Raw genomic sequence first — 10,692 nt, 5'->3', positions numbered from 1 at the left:
AATAAATCTTTATTGTTCAGATTATTACAGGTGTTCCTCTTTTTTTCCCCCTAGCTCCCCTCCACCTGATTCCCCACCCCACCCCAAGCCCTTACCCCCGCCACTGTCTTCATCCATAGGTGTAAGCTTTTTGTCCAGTCTCTTCCTGCACCCCTCACACCCCCTCCCCCCTGAGAATTGTCAGTCCACTCCCTTTCTATGTCCCTGATTCTATTATATTCACCAGTCCATACTGTTCTTCAGATTTTTTATTCACTTGATTTTTAGATTCACTTGTTGGTAGGTATGTATTTGATGTCATTTTGTTGTTCATAATTTTTATCTTTACCTTTTTCTTCTTCTTCCTCTTCTTAAAGAACACCCTTCAGCATTTCATGTAATCCTGGTTTGGTGGTGATGAACCCCTTTAGCTTTTTCTTGTCTGTGAAGCTCTTTATCTGACCTTCAACTCTGAATGATAGCTTTGCTGGGTAGAGTAATCTTGGTTGTAGGTTCTTGCTGTTCATCACTTTGAATATTTCTTGCCACTCCCTTCTGGCCTGCATAGTTTCTGCTGAGAAATCAGCTGACAGTCGTATGGGTGCTCCCTTGTAGGTAACTAACGGTTTTTCTCTTGCTGCTTTCAAGATTCTCTCTTTGTCTTTTGCTCTTGGCATTTTAATTATGATGTGTCTTGGTGTGGTCCTCTTTGGATTTCTCTTGTATGGGGTTCTGTGTGCTTCCTGAACTTGTAAGTCTATTTCTTTCACCAGGTAGGGAAAGTTTTCTGTCATTATTTCTTCTAATAGGTTTTCAATATTTTGCTCTTTCTCTTCTTCTGGCACCCCCAAAATTCTGATGTTGGTACGCTTAAAGTTGTCCCAGAGGCTCCTTACACTATCTTCATATTTTTGGATTTTTTCTTTTTGTTTTTCTGGTTGGGTGTTTTTTGTTTCCTCATATTTCAGATCTTTGGTTTGATTCTTGGGGTACGTTGATCTATAGTTGAGTTTCTGTATATTCTTTATTTCAGACAGTGTATGCTTAATTTCTGACTGGTCCTTTTCCATTTTTTTGGCATTCTCATTAAGGTCCTTGAAGGTCTCACTAAGCTCCTCGGAGGTCTCATCAAGTTTCTCGGCGGTTTTTAGAAGATTCTTGAGTAACCTTATAAATGTGGTTCTGAACTCTATGTCGTCCATTAGTTTGCTTTCCTCCATTTCTCTCATTTGTGACATGTTTCTTTGTCTCCGCATTTTGCTGCTTCCTTATGTTGATGGAGTGGCTTTGTGTGGTAGGTGACCTATAGGGGCCAGTAGCTCAGCCTCCCCAATCACCTGAAGTGGACGCCTTTGGTACACCCCTTTGTGGGCTGAGTGCAAAGTCTTGGTGTAGTTAAGCCTTGATTGCTGTTGGTACACTGGGAGGAATTGACCTCCAGGCCAATTGGCTGTGAGGACCCGCTGTGTCTATAATGGAAGAACTGCTGCACTGGAGACACGCTTATGGTGCAGGACTTGTTTCAGTGGGGCTTTGGTGCTCACTGAGTCTGCCTCTTGAATGTATCACTTATGGATGTGAGGAGTTGAAATCTGGTGTCTCACACTGACCACTAGGTACACTGGCTTCTGGATCTCCAATGGGGTGCAGGTCAGCTACTGTCTGAGGCCACCCAGCAGGAGCTACAGCAAGAACTACAGTTTTCTCCTCTTTGCTTGGAGTTTGGAGGTTTTGGAGCTGTCTGACCCGGGCTGCAAGTTTGCCAGGTTAAGCTGCGATAGGGCAGGCCATTCATATGCTAAAGCCACTGCTTGGAGCTTGGGTGGGTTCGTAGATTGTGCAGGGCGGGGTCTCAGGGCGTGACTAGGCTAGGGCGTGGCAAACAGCGAGGGCTGCTAGTAAGTGGGCTCTGTGGCTCTGCGTCTCCGACCGTGTCCTCGTGTCCCGGGCCCCAGCACAATAAACAATTGTTCCTGCGCGCAGCCCTGCAAGCAAGCCTCCCTCACTTTCCGACCCCACGGGCAGACAGTCCAGCTTCTCCCCGTAGGAGTTTGGGTCCCCTGCGTCTCCCCAGAAACGAGTTCGGAGTAATCGGGAGCTTATCTCCCTTCGGGTTGAAAACAGCAGGGCTTTCAGTCACCCGTAGCCAGCCCGATTCGCGCGTCTCCGTACCTCAGCTTTTCAGCGCTTGTGCACCCCTCAATGCTATTTGCTCTTTCCTTCTAGTTGTAGAACTTCCACTCAGCCAGCTTTCCTGTGGTTCTGGGTGATAGATGTTCTGTCTTTTAGTTGTAGTTTTGAAATTGTTGTGCGAGGCAGCAGTTTAGGTGCTTACCTATGCCGCCATCTTGGTTTCTCTATCACTTCTTTTGTAAAAGTATTTTTTGTTCGTTTGTTTTTCATTGATTTCGGAGAGAGGAAAGGAGAGGGAGAGAGAAAGATAGCAACATTAAGGATGAGAAGGAATCATTGATCCGCTGCCTTTTGCACCTCTCTACTGGGGTTGAGCCTGCAACCCGGGCATGTGACTGGCCTGGAATCCAACTGTGACCTCCCCTCTCTCTCACATTCTCCTCTCCCTATCAGCACCAGCTGAAAATGGAGTCTTCCACTTCCTTAGCATCTATTTTACTCTCCTTCAACCCTATTCCTGCTAACGCTGCCTTGTTGCAGGCCCTTGTAATCTCTCCCCAGCACACCCCACGTCTCCTCATGGATCTCCTGTTTCTTTCCCACCACATCACTTACCTCTTCCTGGTCCCAGCCTCATGAGTTTCCTTAAAATTTACCAGCTCTCTGAAACTCTTGCTGCCTATTTGCTCAGAATGCCTCCCCTCTCCCAATCCTCCTATACTCCCTTTGCCTATCAAATTTCAAAACTCAGTTCAAGTTACTTTCCCTGAGAAGCCTCTTCTGTTTCCCCAAGGTAAACCCACCCCTCCTTGCTTCGTGCTCCACAACACCCTGTACAGAATTCTTTCTTTATAGTAACATATCGGTGCATTTATTTTTTACCTATTTATCTCCTAGACTAGAAACACCTTAAGTGCAAAATCTCTGTTTATATCACTTACTAGAAGCCTGGTGTATGAAATTCGTGCACGGGGGTTGGGGAGAGAGGAGGGTCCCTCAGCCTGGCCTGCACCCTCTCCAATCTGGGACCCCTCTGGGGATGTCTGACTGCTGGTTTAGGTCTGATCATGGGAAGCCTGGCCACCCCCTAACTGCCCCCCCTGCTGGCCTGGCTGCCCCCTAACTGCCTCCCTGCCAGCCTGATTGCCCCTAACCGCCTCTGCCTCGGCCCCCGCCACTGTGGCTTTGTCTAGAAGGATGTCCAGACGATGTCTGGTCTAATTAGCATATTACCCTTTTATTAGTATAGATTACCTTAGTACCTGGAGTATAATAGGTGCTCAATAACACTTTAAAAAATTGATTTCGGAGAAGAACGGAATTCATCCACTTTTTGAATGAATTCAGTCCTTTTTAAAAATATTTTTTATTTTTAAATTATAGTTGACATGTAATATCATCAGTTTCAGATGTATAACATATTGATTAGATATTAATATAACTTATAATGTAATCACCCTGATAAGTCTAGTACCCATCTGACACCATATCTAGTTATCACCCATATTATTGACTATATTAGCCATACTGTACCTTACATCCCTGTGACTGTTTTTATAACTGGCAGTTTGCACATCTTAATCCTTTCACCATTATCACCCATCCTCCCAACCTCCTCCCAACCATAAAAATGTTCCTGTATCTATGAGTTTGTTTCTGTTTTATTTATTTAATATATTTTTACTGTTGGTAGTATTACAGATATCTCCCATTCCCACTTTCCCTCCCTCCTCTAAGCCCCTATCCACCCTCCCAGATCTTCACTACCCTATTGCCCGTATCCATGGGCTATGCATATAAGCATGAAAATTCTTTGGTTTATCTCTTCTCATTCCCCCCAACCCCACATCCAGGTATGTCAGTCTTTCCTTGCCTCCATGTGTTGGGTCTTATTTTGTTTGTCAATTTATTTTGTTCATTAGATTCCACCATAAGTGAGATCATGTGATATTTGTCTTTCTCAGTTTGGCTTATTTCATTTAGCATAATATTTTCCAGGTGTATCCATGCTGTCCAAAATGGTAAGAGATCCTCTTTATTTTTACAGCTGCATAGTATTCCATAATACCTTCCAGGTCTATCTATGTTGTGGCAAATGGCAACATTTCATCCTTTTTTTATAGCTGAGTAACATTCCATTATATATATGTACCACCTTTATCAGTTCGTCCATTGATGGACATGTAGGGTGCTTCCATATTTTGGCCATTGTGAACAGTGCTGCAATAAACATAGGGATGCATATGTCTTTTCAAATTATTGTTTTGGTTTTCTTTGGATAAATAATTATTGGTGGAATAGCTGGGTTTCCAGTCAAGATGGTGGGGTAGGTAAATGTAGTAAAATTACACATCAAAATTACAACTAAACTACAGAACAACCATCATTCAAGTCTAGCTGAACAACAGTCCTATAACTAGAGACACAGAAGAAGCCATATGGAGATTGGTAGGAGGGACAGAAAAAGAAGAACCCACTGGTCCCACACCTATGTGTGGTGGTTAAAGATTGAGAGGATGTCCCAGCTACGTGTTCCCTGAGGAGCAAGGGGTCCCAACCCCACATGAGACTCCGAAGCCCAGGGTTCCAGTGAGAGGAAGAGAAGTCCTCATAGCGTCTGGTTGTAAAAACTATTGGAGAGGGTGGCTGAGTGAGACAGAGGTCTGCTGGAGCCCAGGCACTCAATTAAAGGGCCTGCACATGGACTTCCCTGGACTCACTCTGAGTCCCAGTGCAGGGGCAGCAGCTTGAAAGGTGCCAGGCACATATGGGGAGGAACCAAATTGTCTGGCATCAGGGCAAGTTTTGGAGGGGCAGCTTTCTCCCAGATAGAAGTGCTGGAAGAGGTCATTGTTCCTTTTCTGAGCCCTTTCCCCACAGAGGTGGCAGGAGGGCACCATATCTGAGTCTCCATAACCTGGCTATCTCAGTTCCACCTGCCCTGGTGATTCCCTGAGATCCTACCCCACCTCACCCAACATTCAAATACACTGAAGCCATTTCTAGCAGCTTTTCGATACAAATGGCCTGTTTTGGTTCATGCTGTGGACTTTGCTAAAATCCCTCAAAGGTTCACAAACCCAAAAGGAGCAGCATTTGGACTCAGTGTCCCCATACTTCTGGCTAGGTGGCCCCAGGCTTGGCACTGGTGGCAAGCGGACTGGTTTGCAGCTTGCCTCTCATGGGCATCTCCAAGTCCAGCACAAGTGGTAGCCAGATATCTGCAGATCACTTTGTAGCTCCTAACAGGCGGCTCTACAACCAAGATTACTCTACCCACCAAGGCTATCAAGAGTTAAAGGTGCTTCCTTAAGGAGAATAAAAAAATAAAAAATATGAATAATAAAATAGCAATAACTATATACCTACCAACAATCACTGTAAATATAAATGAATTAAATAAAAAAAGGTGGATGGATGAATAAGAAAACAAGACCTATACATATGTTGCCCATAGGAGACTCACTTCAGATAGAAAGACATACAGACTGCAGGGGGTTCACGTACATGTGAATTAAAAAAAAATAAATACATGCAGTGCTGTAAATGTATTTTCTCTTCATTATAATTTTCTTAACACTTCTTATTACCTTATTGTAGCAATACAGTATATAATACATATAACATACAAAATATGTGTTAATTGACTATGTTATTAGTAAGACTTCTGGTCAACAATAGGCTATTGGTAGTTAAGTTTTTGGGGAGTCAAACATCATATGCAGATTTTCAATGGTGGTGGCCGTTGTTCCTTTTCTGAGCCTTTCCCCCACAGAGCCGGCAGGAGGGCACTATATCTGAGTCTCCATAACCTGGCTATTGCAGTTCCACTTGCTCTGGTGATTCCCTGATACCCCACCCCACCCCACACAACATTCAAACACACTGAAGCCATTTCTAGTGGCTTTTCCAGTTGTTATTGGGTCAACTGTACTTCTTTTCCTTCCTTATTGTATTAACTGGACTCTTCACAAAGAATGTGGAATAATTGAGGTGATAATGGTGATCTCTGTCCTGGTCCTGATTTTAGATGAAATGATTTTGTTTAATATAACATTTTCAGTTCATTTCTTATATGCTTTGTAATATGAATAAAGTTTTCTTGTATTTCTGTTTTACTTAGATGCTTTATATGGGATGGATGCATAATTTCAACAAATGAACTTTTAGCATCTAGTTATAGAATTTTATTATTACTAGTGGCCTGGTGCACGAAATTGGTGCACATCAAAAGGGGGACCCAGAGTCAAGTCCCTGCCCACCCACATGCACCTCAAAATCGCGTGAGACCCAGACCTGCCCCCCCCCCCCATTGGGCTAGATCCAGACCCGGCCAGTCCCACCGTTGTCAAGCCCCGCTAGGTGGGGGACACGGCCTGAGATCCCCTGTCAAGCCCCGCTGGGTGGGGGGCATGGCCTGAGGTCCCCCGGCATGGTGCCAAGGCAGGAGGCACGGCCTGAGGTCCCCCAGCTTGATGCCAGGGTGGGGGGCACGGCCTGAGGTCCCCTGTCAAGCCCCACTGGCAGGGGGTGCAGCCTCAGGTCCCCTGTCAAGCCCCGCTGGACGGGGGGCATGGCCTGAGTTCCCCCGACCCAGCACTGGGGGTGCACCGTGAGGTCCCCATCAAGCCCTGCTGGGTAGGGAGCACAGCCTGAGGTCCCGTCAAGCTCCGTCAGGCAGGGGGGCGCAGCCTCAGGTCCCCTGGCCTGGTGCTGGGGCGGGGGTACGGCCTGAGGTCCCCCCATTAAGCCCCACTGGGCTGGGGTGCAGTCTGAGATCCCCGGCCTGGTGCTGGGTTGGGGGAAACAGCCTGAGTTCCCCTGACCCAGCACTGGGGGTGCACCTTGAGGTGCGGCCTGATGTCCCCCGGCCTGGTGCTGGGGTGGAGGGCGAGGCCTGAAGTCCCCTGTCAAGCCCCACCTGGTGGGGGGCGTGGCCTGAGGTCCCCTGTCAAGCCTTACGGGGGGGGGGGGAGGGCATAGCCTCAGGTCCCTGCTGATTGCTTGTTAAGGCTCCTTATGGGAACTTGGCTTCAGCTGTGGGTGCAGCCATCTTTGTGACAGAGTGATGGTCAATTAGCATATTCCCTCTTTATTAGATAGGATTATTTTTCCTATTAAGGCAATAAATCATTACAGCAGAGTGCTTGTTATTGCCTATCTGCAGGCCTCCATGGCTCCAAAGAGCTTAGAGTAAGTTTGCCCTTCTGCCCAGGTTCTTTGGGCAGCAGTTGATTTAGGGAAGTGCAAGGCGCTGGAGTAAGACTGTCCCTTTGCCTGGGTCAGCAGGCTTCAAGTGAGAGCCCCAGAAATGAGACTTCATTTTTCTTCCCCACACCCTCCAAACCTCATTATGTCAATCTGCTTTTGGATTATTGAGACGAATATTTCCACACTCTGTGTCCCTGTTTATATCACTGATTACAAGTTGTCCAATTTTTCTGGACTCTAATCTCCAAGAATTTCTTTTTGTTCCTTTTCATGATTCCATGAATTCTCTTTCTGCAGTATTGAAATTTTAATGTTGTATCCCCTGGGAGATTAAAAGTTGGTATAGGCTAAATGTTAATGTCTACCTTTTCCCTCTCAGTTCATATATTGAAATCCTAATGTCCAATGTGATGGAATAAGGAGTTGGGGCTTTTGGGAGATGCTTATGTCCTGAGGGTAGTCTTCATGAATGGGATTAGTGCCTTTATAAAAAGGCCTTAGAGAGGTTCCCTGTCCCTTTGCCATGTAAGGATACAAGTCTGCAACCTGGAAGAGAGCCCCCTCCTGACTATGCCAGCATCCCGATCTTAGACTTCCAGCCTCCAGAACTGTGAGAAATAAATTTGGTGGTTTATAAGCCATACATGTGATATTTTGTTCTACTAACCCAAATGGACTAAGACAAATGTTCTTGTTCCTCACTGACACTTCTAGGTCATTTCCTCTCTCTCCTTCTTAAACATAACCAGTTCTGAATCTCTTCATCAATTTCTACCAACTACTTTTTTTTTTTTGTAGTAATTATCTACTTATTCTCAAATCAGTTCCCCTCATTCCTAGAAGATTTCATTTCTAGATCATGATCTCTATTCCCAATACTATTTTTTTTAAAGCATACTCAAGGCATTGTTTTTTTTTAAAAAAAATATATATTTTTACTGATTTTAGAGAGGAAGGGAGAGGGAGAGAGAGAGCTGGAAACATCAGTGATGACAGAGAATCATGGATCGGCTGCCTCCTGCACATCCCACACTGGGGATCAAGCCTACAACCTGGGCATGTGCCCTGACGGGAATCGAACCTTGACCTCCTGGTTCATAGGTCAATGCTCAACCACTGAGCCATGCCAGCCAGGCCCTATTCCCAATACTATTATCATAATTCCTGGTGAGTAAAAAAAAGTGTTGATATATTCTGCCATATCTCCCTTTTCTACAGGTGAAATATCCCTATCATAAAAACAGGCCAACCCTTCACTTGTGAATTAGGTGCCATTATCTCTCACCTACCCAAAGACATCATGCTAACTTTTCTTATGCATTACCAATTTTTCTTTCTCTCTTGGATCTTTTTCATCAGCACTGAAGCATGCTGTTAATTTTCCCCATCTTTAAAGTCCCTGTATTCACATTCTTTTTCTTAAAATGAGGTCACACTTTTGGTAGATTAAATATCCAACTTATGAAATTAGAAAAAGAACTAAAGAAAAATCCCAATAAGAGTAGGGAGAAGAAATTGTGAATATAAAAACATAAAATATAAAACATATTAGAAAACAAAAACATAATTGAGAGGAACAAAAAGTCAAAAATTGGTTCTTTCAGAATATCAGTATAACTGATAAACTGCTGGCAAGATTGATCAAGAAAAAGGAAGTTACAAACAGCCATATTAGCAATGAAAAGGAACAATAATAGCATTTGCTGTATATAACTAAGAAAATAATATTGAAAAAACTAAATGACAATAAATATAATGAAATGTAAAAAAAAAAAAAATCCTAGAAAAGGTAAAGCTAAATCCGACTAAAGAAGAAATAGAAAACTTGAATAGCCCTATAACTATTAAACTTAATATGTATTTTTAAATCTTCCCATGAAAAAAACCACCAGACCTATATAATATCAACAGGTGAAATTCTATAAAACACTCTAGGAAAAGGTAGTTTCAATCTTAGATAAAATCTTCCCCCAAATAACACAGTATGAGGACGACTACCCTACTTATTCTTTGGGGAAATGACAGCCTTCTTAACGAAAATGTGACAAGGATAGCTCGAGATAATTATAGGCCGGTCTTATTCATGAACACAGATGTGAAATATGTAAACAAAATAAGCAAATTCAATTCACATTGTTTTAGATAACTCAGGGTATATGTTTCAGAAATGCAAAATTGGCTTAAGATTTTAAAAAAATTATGTAGATGGAAAGCAACGCCAATAAAAAATTGTAAGTGGTTTTATTTGTGGAACTAGAAAACAGATCCTAATCTATATAGATATATATAAAAGCCTAATATGCTAATTGTCCCTCTGACTGTTTGACCATTCGACCAATTGCTATGATGCGCACTGACCACCAGGGGGCAGACACTCTGACTGGTAGGTTAGCTTGATGCTTGGGTCCAGCCAATTGGGACTGGGCGAGACGGGCCGGACACACCCTGGAGCCCTCCCTCGGTCCCTCCCTGGCCCCGATCGTGCACCAGTGGGGGTCCTTTGGCTTGACCTGCGCCCTCTTACAATCCAGAACCCCTTTGGGGAAGTTGGATAGCCGGTTTTGGCCCGATCCCCACAGGCCAGGCTGAGGGACCCCACTGGTGCACGAATCCATGCACTGGGCCTCTAGTATCCTATATAATAAAAGCCTAATATGCAAATTGTTCAACTGGGAGTTTGACTGGGAGTTCAACCGCTTACTCTGATGTGTGCTGACCACCAGGGGTGGCGCAGAACATGGTGGGCCGCAGCTGCTGGGACTGCAGGGGACAGTCGGGTTCCTCATGGGTTCACGCAGGAGCTGGCCTGTGAGGCCGGCCGGGAGAGAATGTGCTGCCCACCTGGCTTCAGTGCGGTGCTGCTGGGCAGCCCAGAGGCCCATGCGCCCTGGCCTGTGGCGTCTGGCCATGCTCACCGTATCTCCGCGTGGGGACTCAGGCGGGGGGCGGGGGGTGAGCGGGGCCTGGGGACCCAGGTGCTGCTCAGGGCCCAGAGGTCAGCTGGGACCTGCCCTTCCATGCCAGATGCTCATGCTTCGATCACTGGCCAGGCCTAGGGACTGCACCCGTGCACAAATTTCGTGCACCAGGCCTCTAGTTTATATAGGAAGCCAGAAGCCCAAGGAAAGCTAAATTACCTCTAAAGAACAAATTGGATGAATACGTCAGTAAAAGGCAGGCTATGTTAAGTATAAAGCTGTGGCAATTATGTTAGAGTGGTATAAATACTGGACAGCTAAGAACTTATTTATATATAGATGGCAACTTAATCTATGTCAGCATTATAGATTATTAGGGAGGATGGGCTTTTCAATGAACAGTGCTGTGATAACTGATATCCAGATCAGAAAAAAAGGAATGGAATTAACT

The sequence above is a fragment of the Plecotus auritus genome, assembly GCF_963455305.1.
Source record: "Plecotus auritus genome assembly, chromosome: 7".
NCBI classification, from domain to species: Eukaryota; Metazoa; Chordata; class Mammalia; order Chiroptera; family Vespertilionidae; genus Plecotus; species Plecotus auritus.
The sequence above is the reverse complement of the archived record's forward strand: the minus strand, read 5'-3'. Positions refer to the sequence as shown.